Source organism: Lutjanus erythropterus, chromosome 6 (genome assembly GCF_056507025.1).
Source record: "Lutjanus erythropterus isolate fLutEry1 chromosome 6, fLutEry1.hap2, whole genome shotgun sequence".
In the NCBI taxonomy this organism is placed as follows: domain Eukaryota; kingdom Metazoa; phylum Chordata; class Actinopteri; order Lutjaniformes; family Lutjanidae; genus Lutjanus; species Lutjanus erythropterus.
The window spans coordinates 35,765,434-35,778,397 of NC_139322.1; the positions used below are offsets into that span (position 1 = coordinate 35,765,434).

The 12,964-nt window shown below is 37.8% G+C and overlaps 1 long non-coding RNA gene across 1 annotated transcript in view; it reads right to left on the minus strand.

Annotated features, from left to right (window-relative positions):
• Nucleotides 1–2,381: 2,381 nt before the first annotated feature.
• LOC146325664 (uncharacterized) overlaps nucleotides 2,382–12,964 on the minus strand; it is a 270,604-nt gene continuing 260,021 nt past the window's right edge. The window contains exon 4 of the long non-coding RNA XR_014770652.1: nucleotides 2,382–2,473. This is a non-coding gene — a long non-coding RNA (uncharacterized LOC146325664). The remainder of the gene's footprint in view (nucleotides 2,474–12,964) is intronic.

Sequence of the window (12,964 nt, forward strand, 5' to 3'; positions counted from 1 at the left end):
GTTAATGAGTTTCTGTCATCTATCATCTATCGTGTTGTATTTCACTGTCTGACCAGTTTTGGTGGAATGCACCTTTAGCCTCAGTCTTTTAGCATTAATGTTGCATCATATATGCAGTAACTTTACATTTTTCAGACCTTTTTACTGGGTCCTCATTTTAAAATGTGTCAGATGGAAACATTAAAAAGTCAGATGGGCTCCTCAGCTGACTCAACGAGTTCAAGCATTAGCATTATCTTAAATTAGCCAGCTACACATATGAAACCTGCTGCTTAGCAGACAAAATCCACGATCATCAGCTAGAAATGAAAAACTGCTTTTGTTTACTTTTCTGCAGAATCAAATACCCCGCATTGCAGCAATTACTGCCAATTTACAATCTGCCACTGTAAGCTGCAGTGCGAGAATGGAAAGCTTGACAGGCATAGCGACAGTAGCTAAGGAGGACAGGGCTTAGCAAAGGGTCAACTGTCGCTTCTTGAATTGTTTGTTGTCTTCAGAATTGAAGTAAGTGCGATCTTCTCCCCACAGTCCTGCAGTAAGACCAACTGCTGCAGCTTTAATGCCAATGAACAAGCTGACACGCTGTTATTGAAATCTTAGTTGAAAATGTTATTCACAAGACTCAAGGCTAACAAGTAGTGAGCTTAGGAAGCCTTTCAATTCGACAGGTATTCAGACTTTGGGGAGATGGGAACAGGTTGGATTAGATGGGATAGTCTGTTGCCTAAGCAACTGCTACACTCCACTGTGTTCGAAGAGGTTGCTTTATCTGTGAGGATTACACTGGGCGCGGGGAGGGGGGGAGAAAAAAAAAAAAAAAAGAAAAGCTGTTTGCCTGGAGTCAAACAGTTCAGCTCCGGGGCCAAAAGCTGTGTCAGTGCAGGGCTTAAATCCTCACTTGGTTTAAACAACAAACAAAAGAACGGGATCTGTCAACAAGGCGCGGAAACAAAGTCGAGTGAATCAAAGAAAGGGTGACAAGGAAGAGAGAGGAAAGATAAGGAGCGTAAAATGAGGCTGATGTATGCTAAGTCCACTCCAGACAAAATTATCCTGAAACAGCGGCACTGCGTACTTAAGCTCTAAGGTGAAAAGCGGCTGGATTAGATTTTTTTTTTTTTTTTTTTTTTTTTTTTTTTTAGCTGACAAGTGGAAACAGTGAAGCCACACGGGATGTGTCACAATCCTCGAGAGCTCCTCCAGTGAGGTGACACTTAATATTATTTATTTACATCTCCGTTTCATCATGCGACGCACCTACACCGGCCTGTTGTTGTGGCGGTTTATGATTATGAATTTCCATAAGGAGATTAGGGAAGTTGCTGTGATGACAGAGGGATAGAAAAGAAAAGGCGACGCAACAACCTTCTATCAGGAAAACAAAAACAAAACAACATCCCTGCTTTCATCTGTGGAGCTCACAGGTGCCTTTGGCAGGAGTTTGACTTTACTTACACACCCTCACACATAAACATAAAGTCATGTTTCTATTAAAATATTTATATGCACATTTTGAAATATTGCTTTAGAGGAGGTTTATGTAAACGGTGAATTAAAAAAAACTTTAGCGAAAACTTTTTATATTTGTTTGAAGTGTTTTTTTTTTTTCCTTTTTTGAAAAAGAGTTAATATTAAGATAGAATGAAAAATGCCTTTTTAACCCCTTTAAGTCACATCCCAGGTCATATTCTGTACCTATTTAACAATATATGCCCATAAAACAAAACACTTTGTATTTTTAATCAGTTCATTATTTTTTTTCCTGTTAAACAAAATATGAAATGACGTGTGCTTCTGTAAGTTTGAACCAACCAGATTCAACCAATAATATCATGACATCCATCCATCAATTAATCTTCATTCAATGCATAAATCTTCTTTCGTATATAATGTGTATTTTTGATGCTTTATTTGCAGTTGTACATAATGTTCCTCAGTAACTCATTCATGTTATTTCTCTCGTCTTCTCCTTTCATCTTTATTTATGTCTCTTGTATTTCTATAGTTTATTTTGGTACTTTTACTTCAATTTTTTAGACTATATATTTTTTTACTTTTATGTTTGTCTCTTTGTTCAAAAGCATTCAGAGTGGAAGGCAAAGGAAGAATTTAATTGAAACTTTTTTAACTTGAATTTTGAACTTCATCTTTTAGCGCCACAGAGCTAAAATGCATTGGTTAGCAAGCTAGCAACAGTCAACTTTTCAACAATGAGATCAAATTCCTCCCATCGTTACGTCCTGCTTGCCTTTGCCATTTCACTCACAATACTAAAGAGAGATACCCTGGAAAAATGCTGTCTCAACTGGACCTTGATGAACTTATGAGAGGTGAAAACACTTTGTACAAATTTCTGATGTAGCCAACATTTAACTCACATGATTGATCATCTGTTTCCACTCCAGCAGTCTCCTCATCGCTCCCACGGCGCTATAATACGTCCATGATATAACTGTTCTCACCTTAATACCTAAAACAAACAGAAATGTCATATTTCCATTCTGTTTTTGGCGTTGTGTTTAGGTTTGACTGGTGCCCTTTTAATAATATATGTTGAGCACAAACGTGATGACATATTATCTTGTTACACCCAAGCGGCAACCTAAAAACAGAAGCCAGTGCAGAAGTGCCAAAAACTGTTTATATCGGTGATTCCCCAAACTTTTTTTCCTGAGGATCCACAAGTCATAATAAGCCTTATCTATGAATTCTGGGAAGAGTTCATTGTTCATGTTTGGTGGATGAAAGAACTTTCCTTCTTCTCCATAGTCTTTTATTTATTTGGGGACCCAAATAAAATCTCCTGTGACCCACCCGTGGGTCCTGACCCAGTCTTTGGTATGACTGGTTTAAATCTCTCACCTGTTTAAATTATATTAAGACTTAAATTTATGCACAATTAATGAGTGGACCGTTTTGAGTGACAGCTGCTGAGTGGCTGCTGAGTGGCTGATTCGTTCGACCACCTCAGCTCCACTCCGCACTCCACCTTTTTTTCACATTTTTGGATTAGCCATTTTTGGCTCAAAAACCTGTGGATGATGTCACAGAGGCGCCGCCCACTATTTATTATACTTCTTATGGTTGTGCCATCTTCTTCTATTACATATTATTATTATTATTAAATATCTTATAATTCTGTTTGAATTATGAATTTCTGACTGAATTGGCACCACCTGCTGCTTATCTTTATAAACCAACTAATGGCAGTGGATGGAGACAAGCACTTACATTTTCTTTTGCTGATTTTCTCAAAATTAGGTAAATATTTGCAATACATTTGGATGGAAATACGGCTCTGTGTTCTGTTATGTGTGCAGGTGAACTGACAATATAAGCCATACTCAAGCAGATACATGCAGGCTAGTATAACACAGTGGTCAGCTTTAAAGCCTTGAACCCGACCTATGCAAGTGGTACTTTTTTAAAAAAAAAATAATACAAGCAGGAATCAAACAGTTTATGTAAACAAACACAAATAATGCACTCCTCCTTGGAGCCAGAACACAAACAAATGTACATAAATCCGTTTAGGAAGGGAAATGCCAGAACCCCTGAAGTTTTCTTCAGTCCATTGGTACACTGTAGACAGGAACTGCTAAGTCAGCAAACTTTTAATGATGCCAATTTGCCAAATGTAAACAAATAAAGGCAAATAAATCTCTGATGTCCAGCATGAATAAACATCCATAAATTGGCTTACACAGTCCTCATTATTCCAGAACGTGCCTGAGAATCACCACGTTCTCCTCAGTCGTCTGTTCATTCATGGGTACATTTATTTTTAACACTTTTTTTTTATGCTATAACACGGAAAATGTAAACTCCATCTTTTAATGCTTACTATGAATCTTAGTTTAGCACTTTTGTGAGCAAATGCCACTTCTTTGTGTTTTCACGCTGAATGAGAGATTAAGAGCGGCCAGTGTGGAGCTGCAGTGTGAGATAAAGACTTCTCTACATCTGGGAAACCTTCTGCTTCATAAACAACAGTCTTTCTCTCATATTATTTGTCTCGTCAAGCTTCAATTACAAGTCTTAGTTGACTAATCCTGTGATGCAAATGGGCACACAGGACACTTACACACATCCAACAACATGTAACAGCGGCCCCAAACAGGAACGCTCCAGCTGAGCTAAATGGATTAGCGTCTGCATGTTGGTGATGTGAACATCGAAACTGTGTGTGTGGCGTCATGTATGTGTGACACTGCAAACATACACACATTCATTCGCAGAAGTGTATATTAGTGTGAAAAAAGAAAAAGTGTCAAAGTAAGAAGTATTGATTCATCTTCTTTGCTCAAGTAAAAGTGAAAAAGTAGAGGCTCTGAAATGTAGAAAATCATAAAGTTTCCCTCTGAAGGACTTTTCTACCAGCTGTTCCTTTGCAAAGCTAACAGAACCACATTTTCTCCACATCTGTTTCATCTTGTAATATATTTGATGTCATTTTTCATTTTGACATGTCTTTTTTGTCTTATTACTTATTTTGTGTTTTATGTTGCCTTGTTACATCCTTCATGTCCATTTTCATCTTGTTTTGTCTTCTGTGTAATTTTTCATCTTATGTCTTTCACATTGCTAATTTTTGTCTTTTATGTTGTTTGGCTTGTTACGTCCTTTATGTCAATTTCCGTCTTATGTCTCATGTTTTTTGTCTTTAACATAATTTTTCTCATGTTTTTCATGTTTTTTTGGTCTTTTTAATGTCTTTCACATCGTTTCTCCTCTTTTTTGTCTTGTTTCTTCTTTTTTGTCTTTTATGTGGTTCATCTTGTTACGTCTTTTATGTCTTACGTCTTTTTCATATTTTTACATATTTTTGTTTCATTTCTCGTTCATCTTTTCCATCTTTCATGTTGTGTTGTTACATCTTTTATTTCAATTTTAGTCTTGTTATATCTTTTATAGAAATATTGTTACTTCTTCTCATCTTTTATGTTGTTTTTGTCTTGATGCTTGTCTTTTATGTCAATTTTCATCTTGTTTTATCTTTCATGTTTTACTTTTTGTCTTGTTACATCTTTCACATCGTTTTGGTTTTCTTAGGTCTTTCCATCGTTTTTCATATTTTTACATCATTTCATCTTGATTCTTTTTTTTTGTCTTTTATGTTGTCTTTTATTTTTACATCTTTTTCATCCTGCTATGTCATGTTTTTTGTCTTGTTACATCTTTCATCTTGTTTTTGTCTTGTTCCACTGTGTTCCATCTTTTTCAGTCTTTTTCAGCTTGTTATTTCATGTTTTTCGTCTTAGTTTGTCTTTTTCATCTTTTATGTTGTTGGTCTTGTTATGTCCTTTATGTCAGTTTTTGTCTTCTTATGTCTTTGATGTAACTTTCCATGTTGTTACATGTTTTTCATCTTTTATATCACATTTATCTTGTTTTGTCTGTCACATAATGTTTCACCTTTTTACGTCTTTTTCATCTTGGTACGTTGTTTTTGATGATGCAAACTAAAAATAATCAATAATTCCCCAAAAGGCATTAAAACTAAAGTAACAATCCTGCCTTGAAAATGTAAGGAGTAGAAAGTACAGATATGTGATATGTGTTAAAAAGTAGGGAGTAAAACTAAAAACCTCCCAGAAAAAAGGAATACTAAGTAAAGTACAGACTCTACTCTGTAGTACAGAAATCTACTTAAGTACAGTAATGAAGTATTTGTACTTTGTTACTTCCCACCTCTCTCTTTCTCTCTCTCTCTCTCTCCCTCTCTCCCTCCCTCTCTCTCTCTCTCTCTCTCTCTCTGTGTGTGTGTGTGTGTGTGTGTGTGTGTACTGCAGGGAGCAGCAACACTGAGAAGAGCTGCTTGACTCCTGCCATGTCTTCCCGCAGGAGGCTTGGATACTGTAGTAATGAGTGTTGTGTGTTGTGTACACAACTCGGCTGTGATTGGATTCAGCAGAGAACAAACAAACCCGTTACGCTAGACTTACACATGCTCACACACACACATACACACGCACGCACGCATACACACACACACACGCATGTCCTCGGAGACGCAATTATTTAGAAATAAAGAAATTAAAGCATCCCTAATGTAAGTATGAAAACGGTGAACGCTCCATTAGTGTTGTGATAGGGTCTCAGCTGAGTTGAACCCTGCTTGTTGTGTTTGTTTAGTTTGTTGTGTTGTGATCTGGCCGCAACAGCGGGACCTCCATTTACCCAGGGTTCCCGGCAGGTCAGTGCATTAACGGCAAAACGCTGAACGCTGTTGGATACGAGGCCGATGGGAACAGTGAGGAGTTATTTCATGTGGCGCTCAGTGGTGAATGTGGGAGGACTTCTTGGAGTAAACACACACACACACACAAACAAACACACACACATACTCATAGACATATTGAGAAAACAACATACCGAAGACAGAAGTGCTGTTGTGACACATAAGGAGACTTCAGAGGAGCGCTAATGGTGTGTATTTTAGTCTGTGTGCTTTTCATCATGTACTTTATGTCACTGAGTCGGGCTTTCTCGCTCACTTGCTGCTGTTTAAAGAGACTTTTTGGATTTCACTCTGAAGTTTTGATCCATCACCTCCTGCAGATGTGAGAAGCAGGGGTGCAGCCCCCTGGAAACGGCTCCAAAAAACCTGTGACAGTTAAATCTTCACTCATCTCCGCACTTTCAATCTGCAAGAACTGTGACAATACACTTATCTCATGGTTTGGCATGACACATATTCAATACTGTGCCTTCAGAATTACCTTTAAATATGATTCATTTGTTTTCCCAAATACATTTTCGGCACAGAAGTTAAAGGGTTGTTGAGGTGGGGTTGATTCAGTTTGGGCAAAGACTGAGGCATCTGTTAGATGTTAAAAATGTTTCTTCCTTCACTATTGACATCTTCAACAGTTTTATCTCCATGGCAACAGCGGCGCATGAGGATGCTAAGGCCGGTAGCTCCTTCAAACTTTGGTACTTTTCTCTTTAAATCTCTTTTTTTTCCAGCTTTGTTGCTGAAACACGTATCACCTATGGCAGAAATACACTGGGCACCAAAAATGAAGTGTGTATAGATTAAAGATCTTGCGAGCACACAGTGACCACCCCGGGAGAAGAGGAGGTGAGTGGACATAAGAGCCGTGCTAATGCAGCCTGGATTTAAGGCTGCTCCTGGTTACTGTCCGGTCAAAAAATTAAACAGATGAAATGGGACTCCGGCACACCAAGCAACGGGAAACCAGAGACTGTTGTGTACACACAGAGAAACCTGCTCCACAAAATCCTGGATCAAGGTACTGCACTTGACAGGTGGATTGTACTCCAAGCTAATGCAATAAATGCCATATTTTCCATTAACTAATGCATGAATTAATGTTGTAATTAACATGAACTAATGCATTTATCAACATTAACTATGGCATGAATTAATGTCATATCTTCTATTAACTTATGCAGGAATTAAGGTCATAAGTAACATTAACTAATGCATCAATTAACGCCATAGTTGCTGTTAACTAATCCATGAATCAATGCCATAGTTACCTTTAACTACTACATGAATTAATGCTGTAGTAATTATTAACTAATGTATGAATCAATGCCATATGTAAGGAGTAGAAAGTGCAGATTTGTGTGTTAATACTATAGTTACCATTACCTAATTTATGAATTACTGAGAATTAATGAGATTTATTGATTATTTACTGATAATGATTTATGAATTTATTTTATTTATTATTTTAAATTTATTTTCCCAAATGAATGGATTTTACAGAGCAAATAACTGAAGGTGGTGTGAGCATGAACTCAATTAACAGACCTAACAGAGTGAGACACCGGGGGAAACACATATACTGGCTGATTACACCAAATTTAACACACAGGGGAAAACTACATAGACAATAACTAAAACTAACACAAAGAAACCCTAATCCCTCCCATGATGTCAGAGCTCTTGGTCTGGTCTGTGGGACGGTCTTCAGCGTAAAGCCATGCTCTGCCCTCAGCCCCATCTCGCCTGTCTCCAACCAGGAAGTACAATGCCATAGTTACCATTAACTAATGCATAAATGAATGCTTTAGTTACCATTGCTGTGAGCAGTAATTCAAGACCCCTCTGCTTTGCGTTGGTGTCTTGCATCACCTTCTCATGGTTTATTTCACAAAAATACCTGCCCACTATACATTATCCCACTTATTGGACAGGCATTTCCAAAAAATCAGTGATTTGACATGAAATATAAATTTTGAAATGATTTTAGTGATTTAACAGTGACTTTATTGCTCCTCCAGGGTCTATGATCAACACATGTCTATGACAACAGTCCATTATCCATAGCAACAGTCTGTTATACAGAAATAACAGACCTGAAAATCCTGTAATTGACTTGACTTGTAATTGAATCAAGTATTTAACAAAACCATGTAATAAAGTAGGCTAACTGCTATCTGCTGTTAACTGTAGCTGGCATAAGCTAGTTAGCTTGGCTAGCCGTGTAACTGATGTAACCATCATGGACTGTATTTCCTGTCACACTATCAGTCTTGGAGGCTGTGTTCTGTCCCGACCCAGGACAAATTAAATATGTTATCAAGGAAGACTTTGTGACTCTGTTCATTAACAACATCATGTTGATAAAAAGGTCTAGGTGGCATGACATTTTTTGCTGTTTCAAATTAGTTCTCTATAAATGAATTTCTAGGAAACAGAGTTGCAATATTAATCCTACAAGTTTGACTAAAACCAAACTATGGCAAACTATGAAAATCCCTTATTTTTTTTTACTCGGGCATCAAATGCTTTTGATCAACACAGGGGGACATTTACTGTGGCTGCAAATTACCGTCAGTGTTGCAAAAAATTTTCCAGTCCACAGTTTATCTGGTTTGCATAAAGTCCAGCCAGATGAGAGCTGATGTCGGGCTGTTTTGATGTGGGTTCTGTAAGTCTGGAAAGCAATGATTCACAGCAGTTTTCTGTTGCTGATATTTTTTTTGAGCGATAGATGAAAGATATTTTTGAAAATGCAGCAAGTGTATATTCATCTCATAAGAGGGAGGTTATAAATAAGCGAGGAAATATTAAATAGCCTGATGTTGTCAAAGGATCAGTGATTGAATGAGTTGTGAAAAATCCATGTAGGAGTCTGGGGTAAAACTTTTAAATTCCTTTTGACGAGATTATTGCTGTAAATAGATAAGAAGATGAAAAAATGTTATTTTTCAAAAAATAAGAGCAGCTAATCATAAATCCATTTAATAATTCTGGCTGCCTCTGTCATGTGGCACTGGACTGGCGTGGTCTGAACCATTAAGCACTGGGAAAACTCAGCAGGGAGCCGTTGGGGGAAACAGAAGGTACAATCATTTGAACAATATGATGTCCCTCACTTTGCTGCTCTTTTGTCTTGTGTTGTTGGGCTAAATGGAGAGCTGATAGAGTCACTTTTACATGTTTCAACAGAACCAGAAAGCAGAATCAGAGATGATTTACTGATCCCTGGGGAAACTGGCACGGTGGTGCAGTGGTTAGCAAGAAGGTTCTGAGTTCGAAACCCCCAGCCAGTTGGGGGGCTAAATATAAACAATATATACACATACACAGTGTAAACAAAAATAATACTGAAACTGGTGTATATAACGGGACAGTATAAAAAAGCTATATGTTGACTAATCAGCAGCAATAAATCAGGTGAAGTGGCTTTTTGTAAAAATTTTCATTTCCACCTCCCATGTTTTGTGCCTCTAACCAGTAAACCCTCCAAAATATATAAAACAGTTTTCAGCTGCTCTTCTTTTCTTCCATCTTACCAGTGCAAAACCTCGGTTCGGTCATTCAAGTAAGGACAAATGCAATTTGATTTGTGTAGTGCCTGCTAATGGCTGCCAAAAAAAAAAAAAAAAAAAAAAAAACAGGCACAGACAGGTTTGTTGTTGCCAGTCAGAAACACAAGGATTTGTCGAAGCAACTTAAGAAAACACTCCAGATAAGCACTCCTCTCAGGAGAGCCTTGTAATTGTGTCTGAGCTAAGATAACCACATTTGTGAGGTAACCTCTGTGACACAAAATTACACTGCCGCAGACAGTACCAACGAGATGTTAACTAAACTGCCTTCCCATCTCAAAACATATGGTAGTACTAGTAGCATACATCTAATAGTATGTTTTGGACGTGACTTTTATCTCGAGATGACACAAGATTCAATTCATTGTGTGTGTTTGTGTGTATTTGACTAACAGGGCAAGAACTACTGTCCTTGTCCACAGCTAATCTCATATACTACTGGACCCAACCTTATGGTTTTTTTTGCACGTTTGATTGTATGTATAAATGTGGTGATTCATAATTTTTGAAAAACATTGAAAAACCTATTTTAATGACAGCTCTGTTTTACACTGACTGCTGACTTAACTGGCTGGTTGGGATCATCAACAACTGCTAGGCTAAAAATAAGTCTTACATACTAGGCCTTTGTTATAGCTCAAGAACATCCATAGAAAAGTTTCATTTTATCTTGAACCAGTGCATCTGCAGATTAATTCTATAGCTCCATATGTTATGATCAACGAAGTTTAAGAATGTTATGAGATGAATAAATCCCTGATTTGTTAGCTTTGCCACTATCTCTGCGCATTTACCATAGGGATGTGCGAGATTAGTCGACTATATGATTAAATGTCCCCACCCACGCTAGTCGGTACCAGAAATACTAGTCGTTTAAAATGTTTATCAATATTTCATTCATGCACGATGCCAGTTATCTGTTGCCTCTAAGATTTTATGCAGCTGCCCGCCACTAGTTGGGGCTACAGCACTGTCAGAGGGCAGCCCCTCTCACCAAGCGCGTATGAACCGATCATCCTGGCAACCAAAGATGTTCATATCAGCAAAGTCGGACAGATGAATGTAGACTGTGACAGAATAAGCTGATATATATTCAGTCGACTGGAAAAACGTGACCACATTAAGCACATACAGGGACATAAACCTGTAAGCGGAGCTGCTGCTGCTGCTGCTAGCACTGCTAACGTTAGCCACACTGTATGTCAGGTTGGCAGCTAACGTTAGCTCTGGGTCCTTTACCTGCAGACACTGTGACCCTCTTCAGTCTGAAAAGGTGAAGCGTTTAGTGAGTTGTTGTCATGTTTTGTACATTAATGTGTAAGGCTTGTATTGCACAGCGCAAAGTAGCGAGCTTTTCAGCTGCAAGTATGATTTGGCGACTGTAAACTGTGATCAACAGCTTCAAAAGGCTCTTAATACACACTATTTTTTTCAGACAATGTTTCACATTATAAATTAATAAATTCTGCTAAATTTTAACTGCTTTCTGAGTCTTTTCTTAGTGGTGGACTAGTTGACTAGTCTAAATTAAATGTTGCATTTAATCAACAGAGAAATTAGGCACCAGGAACATCCCTAATTCACCATATTAAAGCATTCGAGGTACACTAGTAAATAAATAAGATGCAGACTCCCCCACAAATGAAAGTCATGAAATTTGATTTGTTATGGATGTGCAAAACTGAAAGTAATAGTGGATACTTGTTTTTAAATTCAGGAGGTGACCTAAAAAGCTCTATGCCAAAACATTAACCTTATGAATAGTCACTATATGTTCCTTAAAAGTCTTCTAGCAATGTTTTTCTAATCATCTCCAAAATTTGGTTTTCTTCTGAGCAGATGAGACTAGCAGATATATAAGCTAAAACAAACAGGAAAGAAGAAAAGTACTAAGCTTTTTTAATCAGAATAGGAACACAGAGCGAAAAGGGGCCAGACTAAGGAAGGCTAAATTGAGAAGCTTAGACTCATCGTCCCATTTATTGTTTTTTTAATTAACGTTATACAGTTAGGTGAACCCAGGATGCCTGGCAAAAATACCATTCATTAAAGGAAAAACTGAGACTGCACAATACAGAAAAGTTATTAGAAAACTTCTAGATAGGAAAACTTACATTGTAATATACTACAGAAAAATCTTTATTCAAAACTTCAGGTGCTTCACCATCTGTTGCCCGGCAGAAATCTACACTCCACTGATCGACCTCTTCTAGTTTTAATACTGAATCTGATTCATCAACCAAGTTTAACCAAACGTTCTCCCAGAACATTACCTGAAGGTATCATGAATGGCTTGTTAGACTTCTACAAAGATGTCAGTGGAAGAGGTGATATTGTGAAAAATTAGTGGCTTGTGTGTGATTAACTCTTTAATGAATTCTGCATAATAATCCAGGTCATATTCTGAGAATCTAAAGCATGCAAACACAGGGCTGCTGCAGGTGTCACATCAGTCACATCTGCATTAACAATGAAATAAAAGCCTTGAGTTTTGATGTCAAAGTGGAATTTTCATCAGCTGCCAAGGATGTCACAATCCTCGCTCGCTTCTTTGAAATGGATTATCAAGAGGTGCTGCGGCATATTGTCACAAGGTGGCTGTCACTTTTGCCAGCTGTTGAGCGCATCCTGCACAGCTGGCCTGCTTCTCGCTCCAACTTCCTCTCCAAAGAAGGAGAACAGTTCAGTAAGGCGTTGTGGCGGCGTACCTGCTCTCCAGAGGACGGCGGGTCGCTGCCTTTATTCTGTGCACATTTTTCCACACATCACTCCAGAAGTTGGTGATGCGTCTGAATCACTCAGTAACAGTTGACTTCCATGCCAAACTGATCCGAAAGAAGCAGGATGGATTATTTTGGAATTTTCCTAAAGCCAGTCAGACAGTCTTCAGTGTCATGACACATCTTTGGACAAACAAGTCAGTGCATGAAGCATTTTACAGTTTGAGTTAAAAATATTTCAATTTAGTTACAATCCTGGGTCAGATGTTTTTGTGTCTTGAAGAACTGCCTGTAGGAATGCTAATTCTGTTATTGTGTTAACAGCATATTTTGGAATTTAAATAAATTCTGAGCACTGTGCATCTAGAATAGTTGTAATTTTTCTATTTTAGGAGATTCATTGGCAAAATATGGCAGAAAAGGGAAATATT